Raw genomic sequence first — 19,549 nt, 5'->3', positions numbered from 1 at the left:
AGATTTCTGGGCTGTAAGTTTCAGGGTGGGTTTGTCAGAGAAAGTCTTTGCAGAATGTGTCTATGTAGCGGGGTTGCAGAGTTATGGGATACCCCAAAAGTTGTATCCGGAGATTGAGTGATATCTTCGGATACAGCTAAGCACATTACTCCGCCAAACTCGGACTCTGAAAACGTTCTTACGACTCACCGCCAGGATCCCTGCTGCAGCATCATCCAGCCAAGGTAAATGCGTATGAAGGGGTTAAACTATATCTTTGGCCATACACTGAGTCTCTAGTGTAGCAGGGGTTTCCCAGTATATCAGCGATACCCACATACATACCCAGGTACACTGAACCTAGTTTAGGGGTTATGGGGCTGCTCGAGCTAGGTTATAAAGCTGAGCAGGTTTTTAAAGTGTCTAAAAGTTGTAAAAGTTATTTTCTCATGTGTGCCAAAAACGAAGCTCTTGATTGTAGGGAATATATACACTCACTCCATTCCTGACACCTGAATAGTAGGAACCCATAACTTTTAGCACACAGAAAACAGGTCACAATATATTTGATTAAATGTTTATAGTTTAATATGTATATATATATATATATATATATATATATATATATATATATATATATATATATATATATATATATATATATATATATATATATATATATATATATTGATAACCTGTATAGGAACTGAGGTCTTTCTAAGTAATGGATTCCGGAAAACCCAGATGGCTACCAGGTGGTGCCTCTGTGTCTGTGTGGAGTCGGTACTTGAAAGACTCAGGGATGCCAAGGTGTTAGAACAGGAGGGGCACTGCAGTTATACTTGAGTACCCACGTCCTGGATTAACACAAGTCTACCTGATGACCATTTGCCAAAATCCAGACTCTGTGGAGCCTGAGCAGCAGGGAGGGCTCAGTATGCAAAGAGGCAGAGGGGCCAGGTTAGCCCATGCCCACTTGCTACCTGAGCAAAGGTGCCCTCCTGGTTTTACAATACCGGCAAATCAGTGATTGGATGGTAGGAGAATTCCCACGGTCTGATAGGCTGTTCAGGTTAGTGAACGAAAGCCTGAAATCTTAAGAGAGCCTGCCGCCAATGAGGAGTGCAGATTCCAAGCACCAAACCAACAGCGGCAAAATCAAAGATGCTCAGAAATGAATAGACACGAGCCAGCTTCAAAGATTTTCAAGGCAGAAAAGTCCAGCTTTTTAGAACGCAGTGGTCGCAGCAGGCATTGCATGCCCAAAACAGTTCCAGGACTTTTGTGAGTAAATACTGGTCATTGGAAAATGCTCTAAAAAGGTAATCTTAAGGAATTTTGTTCCGGAAATGGATTTATTAGTTAGCCTCATTCCCAGTAAGTGTGTTAAATTTTAATGGTGTAACTTTGTGTGTCTGTCTTTTACGAGAAATAAATTACCATTTATTTTACATCTTGTTTTGCTCAATCAAATGATCCCAGTTATAACAATCTATTGTAGAACCTGGTCTCCTGCGACAGGCTTCTAAAACTGGTGGCAGTGGCGGGACAGATTGAGCCTATGTTATAAACTCTGCAGGGCTTATAACATAGAGGGAAACTCGAAGATTGCGAGCTCCCAAAACAAGCGGTAACTTACACATGTTTCACAAGGAAGGAAAGCACAGGTTCTCTTTCCCCTTAGATTAGTGCCTGCGGGTAAACATGGACAAGCAATCAGGATGGTACCGGTCATGGGACCAAACAAAGATTGTTGTCCGGTGTGAAAGCTATAAGTTACCGACAGACGGTCAGTCAAAGTCTTTACTGGAGGAGGACTTTGAAGCTCACGAAGCCAAGTTGGCTTTACACAAGGGAGACTTGCTTTCAACTGCAGTTGCTGTGGTAACATTTCAGCCAGGGGAAAAGGGTGTGTAACTTCCACTCAGTGGTTACTTTCAGTCTCAGGGTGCAGAAACTTTGTGCAAGACTGGTGAGCAGAAATTTATAAGAGGCGCCAGGAACTTTTCTAAAAACTTAATTAGAACAGGCAACTTCAGGTCAGCAACAGGACAAGTTTTCATGAGTTACAAAATGACACACAGGTTTCCTCAACCATTAGGTTTGTAGGTACGTAGATCAGTTCTTTTTCAATCAATTTTTCTTTTTCTAGGACAGAGCTGGAACCTTCTTCCTGCAATTCCTTGCAGTCCTCCCCAGGACTCCTTCCTAAGTCCTGAGGAGGGAAACCTACTCCTTACTGCAGCAGGATTCCTTTCTAGTGCTGGGTCTCTAAGACCCTTATACTGGGAGAGTTGCCCTAACTCAGAAAACAAGAAACATTGCTTACCCTTTTACAGGGCTAGGATAGCCCCGGAAATCCTCTCCACGAGGGAAGAAAATGTGAATTGAGGAAAGATATCCAGCTCCCAATCATTTATAACTTTCTCGCTAGCCCTGTTACTGGGCAGGAAAATAGAAGGCTTACCTAGCTAAGTCATCCCTGAAGGTGGGTATTCCAGTACCTTCTAGAAGGACAGAAACAGCCAATCACTGAGCTAAGTGATTTGCACATAAGATTGGTTACTTCAAATAAGTTACATGAAATTGGTTACTTACTATAGCCACAACTAGGACCAATAAATGATTTCATGTAGGGACCAGGACTCACTAAGAAAACTTTAGCATACCCCAAGGGTGCTACATAATGTAACCAATATGGTCATTTGTTAAGTCTTGATTCTTGTTGATCTCATTGATAAGTCTCCTGAATCATTCACATAGCTTACCATGTCTGTCACGGGAGACCGTGTTTATTAACAACTTGTATACCGGGATCATTGATTGAGCAAAGCATGGAGGTAAAATAACTTGTCATTTATTTCAGGAAAAGACATACACACAATGTAACAATTTACATAGTTAACAAACTTGCTGGAAACGGGGCTAACGAATAAACTTGTCCTTTAAACGTAATTCACAAAAATGACTTCTGAAGGAGCCCTTTCCAATGACCGGGAGGTACTCACAAAATCCTGGAACTGATTTCGGCATGCAATGCCAGCCGCAACCACTACTTTCTCAAAAGCGGGACTTAGAAAATTGCTTCAGTCCAAATTTTTGAAACCGGCTCGCGTCTATTCAGCACAGAGCATATTTAAATTTGCCACTGTTGGTTTGGCGCTTCAAATCTGCGGTCCTGATTGGCTGCAAGGTTTCTTATGGGTTTCAGTGTCCCATTCACAAACCCCTACAGCCTATCAGAGTGTTGGAATTCTCCTGCTAGACAATCAATGATTTGGCGGTATTGTAAAGCCAGGTGGGTACCTTTTCTCATTCTGCTAAGGGGCATGTGCCAACCTGGCACCTTTGCCTCTTTGCATACTGAGCCCACCCGCTGTCCAGGCTACACAGAGCCTGGGATCTGGCATATGGTGGCCGGATAGCCATGTGTTAGCCCAGGATGCGGGTACTCAAGCAGAACTGCAGTCCCCTCCTCTTCTAACACCTTGGCATCCCTGAGGCTTTCAAGTCGAGACTCCAAACAGACCCATAGGCACCAAGCTTGGTAGCCATCTGTCTCTCGGAATCCATGACTTGGAAATCGAGCAGTTCATTTAAAGGTTATCAGTACATATACCTATCAAATATAACTCTTTAATAAAATATACTGTTGTGTCGTTTGTGTGATACAGATGTACAAGTCTATATTCTGCTGTCAGGGATGGAGTGAGTGTATACATTGCCTACACTCTCTAGCCTCATTCTTGGCACACTTTAGAAATAACTTTTAAAAATTTTACACATAAGAAATCCCTCTCAGCTTTATCACATAGCTGGAGCACCCCTTAACCCCTATACCAGGTTCAGGGTACCTGGGCACCCATCCTTATACTAGGGATCCCCCTGTATGGTGTAGGGGTTCATTAACCCCGTCAGAGGGTCAGAGTCAGAGTTTGCTGGGAGCAATGTGCTTGCCTGTATAGGAGAATCTCACTCGATTCCCGGATACAACTTTTGGGAAATCCCATAACTCCGGAACCCCGATGCATAGACACATTGTACAAAGACTTTCTCTGGCAACACTCCCCCCCCCCCCTGAAATTTACAGCCTAGAAATCTCCTGTTCCCAGCACCCAGAGAAAGGCAAAACACAGAAAAACTTTAATGTCACAAAATTTGCACACAGTCACAATAATGTATTTACAACTGGGTCCAAGAGCTGACACTCTAGAACCTCAACACATGGATCAGGGGTAACCAAGTGGGTTGAACCTTTATTAGTGAGCCTGGTTACCGCTTCACTGTCACACGTCTCCCCTTAAGATGAAGGCTCTGTTACGACCACCTCACCTGGTAGTTGCTAGCCCACTGGGACTGTCCTGGCATGAAAATCCATCAGTATTTCCATGTTCACTGCCTTTCTTATGCTGAATGGAAAAGTCCAATTCTTGCAGGACAAGACTCCAGCGCAGGAGCTTGCCATTTTCCCCAGACACTCTTTGTAGCCAACTCAAGTGGTTATGATCTGTGTTCACGTTGAAGGTCCGGCCATACAGATAGGGCTGCAGCTTGCGTAAAGCCCACACAATGGCCACACATTCTTTTTCAATTGTGGCATAAGCCACTTCCCAGGACAGTAACTTTCAAGGTACGTGAGCTTCCTGTTTCCCCAGAAGTCGGAGGTCCAGCGCTTCTAATGGTAAGTAATATATTTATTTGTAAATGTATTTTTTTTACAGGTTTTTACATTGGATGTGTTTTTTTAATTTTTAATTTTTGAACATTGACTGATAATATATTAATCTGTTCTACTTTAGAGTACAGATCAATATATTATTAGGACAATATTTTGGGGGCATTTCTGGCTTTGTATTGCTGCTTTTTTTTGCAATGTTAGTTTATTATGAGGATGTAATTGTTTGGTATTTTTCAGCTTTATTGAAATAAAATTTTGGCGATTGTTTTTCTTTTTTTAATGAGTGATGTATTGTGTTGCCTAATGCGTTTAATGGTTGTTTCTGATATTTTTTTAATTTTATTTCTTTGTAGTTTAATGTTTCCATTAATTCATTAGTGTTGTATTAATTAATTGTTTTGATTGGTTACTGTTAGAAATATTTTTGAGTTGGTTTAGTAATTAATTGGTTTGATCGGTTACTGTTTGAAAGAATTCTGAGTTTGATTAATTAATTGCTTTGATTGGTTAATGGTTTAATTAATTAATTGTTGATCTTGTTATTGCTTGTATTAATTGGATTAGCTGGCTACTGTTTTTATTTAGTGAAGTGTTTTTTTTTGGAGTTTTTTAATGTTTTATTATTGTGTGTTTTGTGCATTAATGTATTGTGATTAGGGTGCCCATTGAGTGCTTTAGAGGCTTATAATGCCCATATTATTATATGGGTATGATGTACCACAATACTACTCAATGGGTACAGGGTGGGTATAGTCAGTCCGGAGTGGGTGGTTAGGCCTCCCGGTGGATAGCGGGCAGGGTGGATTAACCCCTTAATTACTATAGTGGTTATTAACCTCTAAGGTGATTAAAGGGTTAGGGGCCATTAGAATGTCTTTATTATGTATGTATGCTTTCTGGCAACAGAGGACAGATGGACCTGCTGTATCAGGAGGAGGACAGCCAGCATATTGCTGTGGTAAGTAGAACTGTATTTATTTACTTTATTTATGCATGCTAATGTTGTGTTTAATAATGGGCAAATAATCTATTATCCATATCTGGATAATATTTATTTTGCCCATTACTGTACTGTGTATGTTTGGGCGGAAGGGGGGGGGGGATTGATTGAAATGTAGGCCATGTTTATTTGTTGACATACAGGGTTGGTACCTTAGGTCTGCGGGGACTATGGAGACCACCTGAGGACCCCCCGGATGCCCATGGGTACCACCTGCAGACCCACGGGGGACACCAGCGGGGAAGAACCGGGGGCCCTGCAGACCTGCAGGGACCACCTGAGGGCCCACAGACCCATGTGGGAACCACCCAAGGGCCTCAGACACCTGTGGGGTTGACCCGGGGACCCCAGATACTCGCGGGCCCACCCGTGGACCCCATTGTGGCCCACTGTGACCGTGGGGACCGTCTGGAGGCCCATGGTGCCTGGCGGGAACCACGAGGAGACCCCCGTCGGGACCAGTGGGGACTACCGTAGATCTCGGGTATTAACCCAGTATTTAAAAAAATAAATAATGGTTTTACATTATTGGGGTGGGGGGGGCACAGAAGGGTGTATTGATATTTATTAAATATTTTTTTATATATATTTCATTCATAGTGTAGATGTACAGGGGGTCTCCGGAGCTGAACCGTGTTGGTTTTATGTCCGGGGTCCCCCTGATTCCTGAGATACAGGTCCCGTTATGGGGTGCCGGTATCCCTCTGCATTTAAATGTCCCGTGTCACGTGACCGGAACATTTCAAAGCATAAGAGATGCCAGCACCCCATAAAGGGGCCTGTATCTCAGAAAGCAGGAGGTCCCCGGAAATAAAACCAACGTGGTTCAGCTCTGGAGACCCCCTGCACATCTATAATATGAATGACATGTATATTAAAAAACATAATTTTCGTCTGAGATTTGCGCTGTGAGAGCTGGCTCTCTGAGCAGCTCTCTCTGCAGCAGAAATGAATTGCCGGGTTAGGCCTTTTCAGAGGCTGATCCTATCGCTGGCAGCAAATCGCTCCTTTTGGAATTTTGCTATGAACGGTAATGAAGGCTTGCTGAATACCGTGATCGCAACGCTCAACAAAACGGCAATTTAAATGCCCTGGGGATATTTTTTATGAACCTTTACTGAATAAGGCCCAAAGTGTTGAAAAAGCATACATTGATATGATAATGAACATTTGCAAGAATGCCACATCACCCATTAGATTACATGAAGATACAAGCAAGATAATGATCAGCAAAGGAGTGCCACAGGGAGACACCATGTCACCAAAGCTTTTCCCTGCAACTTTTGAAAAATTGTTTATGACTTTGAATTAGGAAGAAAAAGGAATCAAAATCAATGGTGAATACTTGAGTCACCTACAATTTGCATATGACATTGTTATTTTTGCACCAAGTTACGAAAACCTTCAGCAACAAATCAGAGAACTCACCGAAACAAGTAAGAAAGTGGGCTTCCATATGAATCTCAGCAAGACCAAAGTGATGTTCAACAAATGTGTTAACTCTGAAAAGATGGAAATAAATTGAATAGAACTAGAAGAAGTTGAAGACAATGTCTAACTTGGTCGGCAAGTGACAATAGATGTGAACTTTGAAATTAAATCAAAAGGAGAATGAAGATGGGATTGAGCATATTGGGAAAGAAACAAGACAACTGTTTAAGGGAACCTTTCACTGTGCCTCAAGACGAAATGTTTTTACTCTTTAATGAATATATATCCAAAGTTGATTATTAGTTCTCATATTTATCTGGGATTTCTTATTCCACTGTATATGGTCACTAAAGTTAGATCCTTGAACTTGTTTGGTGTATGCATAATTAAAACTATCTCTGTATATAAATATATGTCCAGAATTGATAGTGATCACAAGAGTATTTAAGGGATAGAGGTTCCATCACCCCTGATGAAACCTTAGTGTAATGCGTTAGGTGATTGGAGAAAAACAATGGAGAACGGAGTCAGGCAGAAGCACCTTGACACGAGAGAACCGAGTTTAGTGACGCGGGACTTTCAACCATATAGGTCATCGGTGGTGAGACTGCACAGTGGCTCTGGTTTTCCATTCTTGTTGTTCTCTCCAGTGCTCGTTTTTATTGAATACATTGTGAGTGCATAGCACAAAGCATTTTAAATGTTAGTATACAATTTGTGCTTTCTCTTCCTTTGAGTCCACATAAGGAGGACAGTGACAAAATGTATGGAGGATTAACAGAGTAGAGGAGTTTCCAGGAGTTTATTGCTTCTAAAATATCAGGCTCAAACAAAGAAATCATTTTGTGATTTTATTACTTTCGAGTGGGGGAGCAAATATTATCTTTCAACTGGATTGCACTGTTTTATTTTCTCTTTGCACTGTAGGTTTTCTCTATTATCTACAGTGATTGAGGCATGACGTGTCACTCATTTTATTATCACATTTAAAAGGATTTATTTTAGCAATACTCTTTCCCTGTCTGTTTTTATTGATAAAATATTTTATGAGTGTTTCCTTTTTAAGTATGTATGTATATCTTTATTTATATAGAAAATGAACTGCCTACCCTGTACTGTATATCTTACAATCTAAGTGGTATGTTGGGAAACTTAGAGAGGCAGCAGGTGAAGGAATACGTGTAGTAGATGGCAGTGTTTGGCCACAATGGTTGGTGTTATGCCTGTCGCTGCAGGCTCTACGCAGAGAGGTACATTCCAGTGGCTTTAGCTAGACAGACCAGGTGAAGCCCATTCAGGAGCAACGGGAAGAGGCAAAGTTAGACAGGCACTTATCAAAGCAGACAACAGGCAACAGCAGAATCAAAAAGCAGCCAAGGGGAATCGACACATTGGCACCGGCTGAGAGTCAGTAGGCATATAGAGTAATCAAGTGGTCATGGGTCAGAACAGGCAGCAGAAAGAGTAGAGTGGTCAGGCAAGCATGGGTGAGGCAGGCAGCAGGCAGGTAACTAGTAGCAGGATACACACATAACAGCAGCCAAACAAACTAGTTTATTCAGCGAAGTAGAGGAGGAAGGGGCTGGTCTTAAATAGGAAGCAAGGGTGTGTGTCTGTGAGGGCTGGTCTGGATCAGCTGAGTGAAGCAGCAGCAGTAGCAGTATGAGAAGCTCAAAGGTGCTCTGAGGCAGTTGAACCATTCAGGTAATGATTTGGTTTGCTGCCAGAGTTGCAGCCCTGAGCATCGGAGGTAGCAGGTTCATGCCCTGCCAGGCCTAACAGTAACCACCTCCTTACAAGGTGACTTCCAGCTGCCCCAAGACCTCTCCTTATGGCCATACCCCTTCCAGCCTTGGGCTACCAATATTGATCAGAGAGAAGATCCTCAGTCTACTGTACTTCATTCCAAAATAGACAGCCGTGACAAAAGTGCGGTATAACTTCAGGACTTAGAGTCGAATATTACCAGATGGAATATGTAGCTTACTTATGATGCTCCTCAAAAATATCTGCCAATGCCTGACAGATGGACTGGGCATAGAGGTCAGATTTAGTAGCTTCCTTGATGCACCTATAAAGGTAGGTGGTGGCAAAAACATATTTTGCAGTAAAACAGTGCTGACAGAGACCGGTTATGTTGATTGTCTATACTGTTGATGTGATAGCATCTGCTTTATTATTTTGAGACCCAGGACGGAATGACACTACAAAGTTGAAGTAAGTAAAATTCATCACCCACCTGGCTTGTCTTGGATTCAGGAGACAGGCAGTACACAGGTATTCCAACAAATGTTGCCATTCTTCAAAAGCCTTCAATCACTAAAATCTCCTTGGTGCCAATCCCATAGTTATCTTCAACTATAGAAAGTCTATGGGAAAAGAAGGCACAGAGATGAATTAACTCTTTGGTATATTTCACTTCAACAGGGTCACTCCAAGGACAGTGTCTGTTGCCTCAACTTCAACAATGAAAGAAAATCCAGGAACAGGTGTTTCAAGACATGAGCAAAGTCAAAGCCCTTTTAAACTTTTCAAATTAATTTTCAATTTGGACTGACCAAACGGAAGCCATTTTTGAATCAGAATAGTAATAGAGGCTACCATGGAAGAACCCTCCACCTATTTCTTAGCCTCAGTCAGGCCTTTATAACACCTCCCCTTCCTGATTCCTGTTTATTGTGCTTCCCTCAAATAAGCACGCTCGCTACCTCATTGCGGAGTGTTCCATTGCTGTGTACTGGACCTTAAATGGATATTGCTCCTCTCTTAACTTAACCTTTGCCTGTTTCCTGACCATTGCTAACTGCCTGATGTCTGCCTCTGACCTCTGCCAGTCCATTGACCATCGCTACCTGCCTGCTAGCCTGTCCCAGCTTCTGGACACCAGTCCCAAAGTCACGCACCATGGCACTATTTCATGGAAAGCCTATGAAATGTAGCCTTAGTCCCGAACACCATAGTTACTGTTTTGTCAGTGCTTTGAAACAAAATTCACTCTATACTATTGTTATCATAAGGCAAGGACCACTTCCCTTTTATATGATGTTGGTCTTTTGTCTCCAACTGCTGCTCAAAATCAGATGAGACAGCCACATTACCCTCTCTTGCTACTTGCTACACTATTTCTAAAAGAAGCCTAAATCCAGACAGCTATCATATTCTTTTAGGCACTACTTATTCAATCCTTTGGTCACCGCTTCATTACCAAAAGTCAGTGGGAGCACAGTGCTCTTCCACTAGTATCCTAAAATCACAGAGAATCCTCATGTTACATATTGTATATTTATAGACTGGTTTCTGTTGAAAAAAACAGCTTTACATGACATTATAACATCCTATACAGTAGTGGAAATAATTTTTTGAACATGACAAAATTATAGTTTGTTCTCTAATGTGGCTCCGGAACATCAAACATGAATGAGCATAATATTAGTTTTACTGCAGTTCATGAATCATCTCCGAACTCTGTGATGTCTCTATTATTATTATCTTGCTCATGTTTTTTTTTATTATTATTATTCTTATCTGAAAGAACAGCTTCAAGGCTTGGTAGATTTATGTTCAATATTCAATAAATCTGTGGTCATTAGTCAAATATGATCTGAACAGAAAATGTCATATATATTTTACTATATACGGTACACTATATTATAACATAATATTCCACAAGACAATATATTATACCTTAATATACTACAAGACTATTCAATGTGGCTCACTACAAAGTTGGCTTCGGTTTATTTTTAGTTAAAAAAAATCTGTTTATGCTTTACCCTTTGAGAAGAAAGTTTTCCATCTGTTTATTTGATATGGCTATGTTACTGATTCGGGCCAGGTTTTTGGTGTTAAATTGCAGAAACCAGGTAAACTGTTGGTTATATGTTGTGTTCGACTACAGTACATGAATAAGCAGAAGAATTCTTGTCACATCCCTGTTTCTGTAAAAAAAAAATTTGAGAAAAAAATTATTAAATTCAACCACGATATCTTATTGTTAATTGCCACATAACATTTAGCTGCTTTTATATATTGTTTAAATTAATATTATAGCTGTTCCAATAGCAAAACATGTACAGTAGCGTTAATATAACTGAATAAATTGTATTCTCCTATAGGGTCTCTTGTTAAGGAAAACTCACATAAGTTGCCATAGTTACTGTGTTATTCTGAAATGCATTCAGATTTTATCAGGATCTTCACAGTCAATTACTTAAGCTTTATCGTAACCTTAAACCTCTGAAGGCACTTTGTATTTGAATCCCCGCAGCCCATAATAAGTGGGATGAAAATGTCAGTAAAAGTGTGTAATGTATTAGGTTTGCCAATGTCTAAATAAAAAAACAAATACAGTGATGCCATAAAGTCTATGTTTCTGTTCAAAACACAGATGTACAGTAGCAAGACTAAATATATTCGGTGCACTGCCACACATGATCATACAACTGCGGTGGAACTGGCACAGAAGAATCAATGCTACGGTAGGTTCCATTCAAGAGTATGCACACCCCGCAACTTGATCATGGCAGATCATGGCAGACACTGTCCCCGGCGCTGTGGACTTTTGCTTCTTTGTCCCCGACGCTGGGGACACTGACTCTTGCTACATCAGTACAAAAGAAATGTTAGTGGACCCCCACAATTCAAAAACAGAAATATAAAATGATAATGGTCAAACATTACAATTGCATCATTTTTGAAGTGAAACTTCTTTAGCGGCGTGAATGCATTTGATTGAGATGGAAGTCAGTGGTGACGGAAGTGACATCACTCCTGGCTGAAGAGGCCATATGTGTTGCCAGCTTCCAGCAGGAGTCACCGCTGACACACACACATGCACACCAGGGGAGGGTTTTGAGCACGTTGTGTCCGACGCAGCACAGCCAGGGGGGTGGGGGGGGGGAAGAAAGAAAAGCGCTGTGTGCGCGTGCACACCTCCGGTTGGTAATGGGGAGAGCGGGAGGGGGGGGCTTGAGTGCTCTGCGTCCCCCACAGCATCATCAGAGAGGGGGGGGAGGAAGAGCGCTGAGCGCGCGCATGTGCCATACCCTTCAGTACCCCACCACTAGCCACTGTGGAGCACATGGCCTGAATCCGTCCGTCGTTGCACTCAGTCCAGGCCTTCTGGACAGAGCATCGGCTCCAATGTTCAATGGCCCTGGCTTGTACTTCAGTGCAAACTGATAGTTAGACAGGGCAGCCAACCACCTGTGAACGGTGGCATATAACTTGGCGGAGGTCAGGATATATGTCAAAGGATTATTGTTAGTTCGCACTTCAAAGGAGACCCCATAAAGATAATCATGTAGTTTATCTACAACTACAACAACACCTATACCCTCTAACATACATTACATTATTTTTTTTTAAAGCATAGGAATGTTACTATAGGCCGGCTGGGGCCCTCGGGATGTCCCCGTGGTTGTCTGGGGGCCCTCAGGTGGTCCCCACAGAGGTCCGGGGGTCCCAGCTGGCCTGCAGTACCAATCTTGTGCATTAAAAAAAAACAAATGGGAAATAAATACACCCATCTTCCCCATAAAGTACAGTGGCGGCCGTCTTTAGCCTCCTGCAGCCGTTTCAGCTCGAAATTTAAAACCGCGGGCAGATGCAGTGTTTGATGCGGCATGTTCCGGCATTTAAAGCCGCGGCCGCGTGCATTGACAGTATTAGCGCTGTGCTTATTTAATTGTTTTCAACTGTTTTCAACATTACAGTCTCACAGTTATGTGAGGTAAGTATTAGAGGTACACAAGCAAACTACTTGTAACATTATGGGCGGCATGCGTGCAACATTATGGGCGGCGTGCTGTATACAAACTTTCACTGATAACTACAGTACTATTGGTGCTGTCTCGGCATGAATGCGGCATGAACGCGATGAAGTGCGTGGCATTCGAAAAAAAATACCCAAACAAACCGGAGATGTTGGAGAATAAAAGGGGCCGTGACAGTACAGTACAGTAATGGGCAACATTACTATTATCTAGATATGGATAATAGTGCATTTGCCCATTTAAATTAAAACATTAAGCTGCAGAAAAAATAAAAATAAAACTTGCACTCACCAAAAATGTAATCTTCCCCCACCTGTCACCTGGCTTCAGAGTAGTGAGAGAACATGTGCCGATTCACCATTTGCCCACTCACAATTCGAACCCCCCCCTTGGAACAAATGCCACTAAGTCTGGCCTTGGCCACATGGCTTCTTTGATCTGAGGATACGGGCCTCAATTAACACGGAAGGGCTAACAAATGATTCACACCTCTAGTTCCTTACATTTGAACTGACTCTTTGAAGCTGCGAATATTAATGTTTCACTTCGCCAGGAAGGCTAACAAATGGTTCACACTTCTAGGACAAATGTCCCTTTTGAACGATTAGCCCTCAACCCTCCACTGGGTCTTTGCAGACTAAAGATCCTGTCTAATTTAATGCATAAAGGTTAACCATATCTTAAAACACAGCTGCTTAAAAATATACTGGTTTCAATAACCTATACTTTTCTACAATGTTGTATTAACATGCACTAAGTCTGTTGGGGTGAGAGTGAAGATGGTGTTGTGGGTGGTGGTGGTGGTGGGGGAGGGGGGAAAGTGAGGGCATTGTGTGTGGATAATAATATTTCTAACTTTTGGAAAAAACATTTTGGGGAGAGAAACAATTATTTGATTTGTTTACTTTAAATTTCCCTATTTTATAGGAATGCATGTTTGTAACTTACCTGTGTATTAGTATTATAGTAGTCACCAATAAAATTAATAAGATTAACAAAATCTTCTCCAGCTCAGAGAGAAGGAAGAAGGGAGAAAGGAAAAGAGGAAGAGAAGGTTTTAAGATTTGTTATTTACTGAATAAAATAAGTATTAAAAACTACACTACTTTGTTGATTAGAACAGAAGAGAACAAAGTCCCTGTAACAGGGGACTTATCCCTGTTCACAAATGTGCCTCTAATCCAGCAATGTGGTGGTTAACTGCTGGTAGGCAATTAACTAACACCACCTGCCTGATTTAGATGGCTTAGAAAAGCCTGTCTTTTGAGACAGGAAGTGAGACTCCTTAGCTCACATGTGAGCTGAACAAGGAAACAGAGCAGAGGTTCTTGAATCTCCCAGGAGAGACTGACAAAGAGAACACAGATCTCTTGAGCTGACAAATAAGACTTTTAAACCTGGATGCTGATAATCCGGAGAAAAGGCAGCAACCCTGGAAACAGATAAGACTTTATTTTCCATTGACTGTTGTCTATATATATATATATATATATATATATATATATATATGACTTGGGCTGATGAATAGCCTGGATAGCCACCCAGTTAAAAGGGGCTGAAATAGAAGGATACATATATGCCAAAGTGGAGCAAGTTTTATTGGGCTCACTATTTCTCTGATGTTGATTTTTGCTGTGTTTTAAGCGACAGGCACAATAAAGCCTTGTTATGATTTCACCTTACAACAGTCTCCATTGTGTACCTCTGCACATGTCCTCCTACATATGGTGTCAGAAATTTGGGATGAGAGGGGCCTTTGAAGTTTAAAGGGCTGGAGATTGCCTGTGGAATTTTTTTTTGTGCTTTTGCCTGCATACAGTCTTGCAAACAAACCTGAGCAACAAAAACAAAGATTCACCTGCAGCAGAGATCAGAAGTAAAGGGATACACACCCAGGCAGGAAACTTACACTCCACTGAAACCTACAAAACCACAGATGGACTCTTTTTCCCAATCCCAAGAGGAGAGAGACTGCTGAAGCAGCTAAACCTTATTTGCCTATCACAAAGTGTAATATGGTCATTGAAATAGGGGTTTAGTCAGGGTTCAAGAAGTGAGTCAGCCCTTAAAAAGGGATAGGTGTTTGTTGTTTTCAAAAGTTTCGCTGAAGCAGTGAATACAGATGGTGACCCACGAGCGGTACTGATTCTGCAAATAAAGGTTGCCACACCGCATAGGGCTACCAGCTGTGAATGGAGTATATGCAGAAAAGTGTGAAAATTGATACAAGACTGTGCTGAAGCAGGGGAATTTTTAGCAAACAAATGCCGAGTGTAAAATTGCCCTACCAGGGAAAAAGTAATTGCTGAACTGTGTAAAAGGTATTCCAAAGCCAATTGCTGAGTGTTGAGTCACCCTGCCGGGAGTGAAAGAAATATTCCACTGCAAAGAATATTTTTTTTTCTGCAAGTAAAAAAAATCTGCCTATGCATCTTGGGAGCAAAATAGACACCCAAAGTGTGAAGTGTGAATGCCATAATACCCAAAGATGAGACTGAAAATTACTGAACTCAAGCAGAAAACCAAATTCTGTTGCTGAAGCGGAGCGATGTCTCCTACCAAGTAAATGGTGTAAAGCAAACAGAAGTTTTTTCCTAGCAACTACACATTCAGCATACTTAATGAGAGATTATACCTAGCAAGTAAATGGTGTAAAGCAAATAGACGTTTTTACCTAGCAACTGCACATCTTGTATACCTGATAAGAGAAAATGCATGCACAGTACTGCTGATATTGTAAAACTTACCCAAGAAAGAAAAGTCTACAGAGATGCCTGTGAGAGCTACGACCTCTACAAGCAAAATATGCCCACCTGTAGGACTACCACAATTGGGGGTTCTAGCAAATACAGTGGCAACAGCTGCAGTAGCGCCTCCTGAGGTCAGGAAGAAAATTACACCTGATAGCCTAAAAATGGAGGACAAGATTCAGCGTTCCTGTAATAAACCCTACCCCACGGAAGAGTGGCCCTTCCAGTCCAATAAAGAGGAAGACATCTCTTATGGGGAACCCAAACCGAGTCACACCCACAAAACACCCCAAGAATGGTGGGGGTGCCTGAACTCGGTACGAACCAAAAAGACCGCTCCCTATGATGACGAATATGATCGGCGGGAGAAAGAGCAGGAGCGGTGGATCACCGAATATTTCCGTCAGCTATTACAGTTGCAAGAAAAGCCAGGTGGATCCAGTGACGCTGCTAAAATTTCGAATGAAGATGGAGACCCCAGTATCCCTGAGGGGACGGTGTCATCCAAAACAAAAAGGCGAAAAAAGAAAAAGAAAAGCGGTTCTTCACTTACCGTGGAAGGAACAGACACATCTGCAGATCTTGCGGAGGAAAAGGGGGTCCGAAATGCCCTGCAGCCTAGAGAAAATGGAGAAGTCGTCCCGCGGATGACCGAATATCCAGATGGCCCAAGGCAGAAGTTGTGTACCCCAAAGAAGTGTCTGTCCGGTGCTAATAGTGAAAAAACCTCAACCAACAATCCCAGGGAAACGGAGCCGGAACCGGTGAGTGACGATCCCTTGACCAGCCCTGGGGATGCCCTGAAGGTTGCCAGGCGTGACTGTGATCGGCTACGGGAAAATAACGTGAAGCTACAGAAAGATGTGCTCACAATGTACTCTTTGGCCAGGACAGAATTGGACGATCTCAAGACTGAGCTGGATACTGCAAACTCTACTATTACCGCCATGGATGAAAAGCAGAGCCAATCTGATAAAATTATGGCTAAGCTGAAGCGGAAGTATGAGGAGGCACTTAAGCAGATGACAGTCTTCCAGCAAGAGATGTACACTCTTCACATAGAGCTGAATGCCTCACAACAGGAGGTCAACAATGTCCGGACAGAGGTGGACATATCTCAGAAAGAGTTTCAGACACTCCGCAGAGCACTGGATGCCTCACATCATGAGACCAACAGCTGCCGCACATATCTGGAAGTTTCCAGAAAGGAACTACACAGTCTCACTGAGGAGCTGGACATATCTAAAGAAACTATTGTCAATCTTGATACAGATCTCAAAGTCTCTCAGAAGGAGCTTCAGACCATCAACCTAGAGAAGGAAGTCTCACGCCAGGAGATTGTCATTCTCAAAGCAGATGTGCGTAAATGGAAGGAGGACTGCAAAGAGGCCCTGAAGAATACAGAGACTGAAAAAGGAGAAAATTCAAGATTAAAAAGAGAAAACTTAAAACTGAAAGAAGAAAATTTTCAGTTGACAGACGAAGTCAAGGAAAAGTTTGAAGGAGAGCACCGACTGCAGAACCAACTGCAAGGTCTGCGTACACACCTCCAGTATGCTGAGGAGAAGCAGGAAGAAAAGCTGCAGACTGCTAAAGAGGTACAAGCGCTGCAGGAACGTCTGAATACCCAGTACGTCCCCACAGAGCAGTATGAGGAGCTAAAGGCCACGTTGCATGTCTTTAGAGCATCATTGGAGGCGGAGCTTCGATACCAGGTGACTCTGTATGAGACGGAGCGTGAGAAGGCTCAGAAACTGGAGCAAGAGCTGAAGAGACAGAGAGACTGTTCCATTCCCTTGAGTCAGTACACCAAGGAGAAAACAGACGCAGAGGCAACCTTAACGACAAAAATTACAGAGCTCCAGAATATGAAGGAGACACTGATACAGACTCAGAGAAAGCAAAGTGCGCAGATAAATTCCCTGAGAAGAGACTTGCAAGACGCACTCAAACAGGTTGAGACTCTGCAGACCAGTAACTTACAGATTCCTCCAATACGGAAAAAAGGTATTAGCTCTGCCCAAGCACCAGTATCCCACAGTAACTAATGCCCGTGAAGACAAGGGTACAGTGAGAGTTGGGGATTCCACGCACCTTCAAAACAAGATTATGAAGTTTGAGCCACCTAAGAAAGCACTAGCCAAACCTACAGCTGCCCAACAGGCAACAAACAGAGGTAGGAGTGCAGAATCAAAGCCAGAAGAATCCGTAGCTGAGGAAGCTGAAAAGATAGGACGTTCTCTGGAAAAGGCAGTGGAGGTGCAACTCAATCCCAAAGAAGCTGAACTGGCGACTCCGTTGTGTGGAGGAGGTGCAAAAAGTGGAAAACTCTAAGGGCTAGTCCTAACTGCTCTACAACTGTTGCCATACAGTTTGTCTACAAAAAGAGGAGTGCCCGACGCAACAGAAATCTCATGACCGCGCACTCGGTAAAAGGACTTTACTTGGAAAAAGTCCTCCTCGAGCGACTGAGGAGTGCTGATCTCAAGCACCTTCGGGAGGAGACAAAAATAAACTGGAGAAAGGGCTCCAATCCCAGCGGGACAGAGGGTTCTCTTCCTCCATCCACTCTCATTCAAGTCACAAAGATCTTGAATGAGAGTGGAAGGATGGGCTTTGGCCGTGGTAAGCCCGAGCTTCCCACAAACAGGGGAGGTATGTAACAAGAGATTTATCCCTGTTCACAAATGTGCCTCTAATCCATCAGTGTGGTGGTTAACTGCTGGTAGGCAATTAACTAACACCACCTGCCTGATTTAGATGGCTTAGAAAAGCCTGTCTTTTGAGACAGGAAGTGAGACTCCTTAGCTCACATGTGAGCTGAAGAAGGAAACAGAGCAGAGGTTCTTGAGTCTCCCAGGAGAGACTGACCAAGAGAACACAGATCTCTTGAGCTGACAGATAAGACTTCTAAACCTGGATGCTGATAATCCGGAGAAAAGGCAGCAACCCTGGAAACAGATAAGACTTTATTTTCCATTGACTGTTGTCTATATATATATATCTATATGACTTGGGCTGATGAATAGCCTGGATAGCCACCCAGTTAAAAGGGGCTGAAATAGAAGGATACATATATGCCAAAGTGGAGCAAGTTTTATTGGGCTCACAATTTCTCTGATGTTGATTTTTGCTGTGTTTTAAGTGACAGGCACAATAAAGCCTTGTTATGATTTCACCTTACAACAGTCTTCATTGTGTACCTCTGCACATGTCCTCCTACAGTCCATGAAATCAGTACGTCAGAGTTTTGGATTTGTAATATGACAACATATATTCTTAATGGCAGCATGTTGGAGGACAGAAAATTAATCCACCTGTGAGTAAAGTATAAATGACTTGCAAAGCTAGGCTCATTAAAGGGGTATGGATAATGCCTGGATCTGGAGATTACGAACCAACTATCTGTAAGGACAGTTATGGCTCTATTACTCCTTCTCTACAGGCTAATCACCCTAGAGCATAAAGTATATGTTTCTGCTAAATCTTCATCCATATCAGTGCAGTGCAGATGTAGTACTCATAATTGAGTTGAAATCTGTCCTCTGATGCATGCATCCAGCCAGGAAGTAGAGATGAAAAGAGATCCAATCATGGAGAAAAAAGCAGAGCACTGTGTTTTCCAAGAAACTGGGGCTTAGCAGATCTGCTTTAGCATAAATAATTTTATTAGTAGGATGACAATATGGAAGTGGCAAAGCTTTTTTCTCCATTATTGGATCTCTTTTCATCTCTACTTTGTTGATTAGACATCTTATTTTTAACTTTAGGCTCCGTCATGTTATATTATCCTCCATCCAGAGGGAGTCACTATTAATGCCGGATGGATTGTTGACAGCCAGGTCCACTTCCATTTTTCGCTAAAATAAAAAACATACAACACCAACATACTGTAGAGTAGTAAAGTTTTTATCTCAGTGCTGGAGGTTGAATAAGT

Source organism: Ascaphus truei, unplaced genomic scaffold (assembly GCF_040206685.1).
Source record: "Ascaphus truei isolate aAscTru1 unplaced genomic scaffold, aAscTru1.hap1 HAP1_SCAFFOLD_361, whole genome shotgun sequence".
Classification (NCBI taxonomy): domain Eukaryota; kingdom Metazoa; phylum Chordata; class Amphibia; order Anura; family Ascaphidae; genus Ascaphus; species Ascaphus truei.
The sequence above is the reverse complement of the archived record's forward strand: the minus strand, read 5'-3'. Positions refer to the sequence as shown.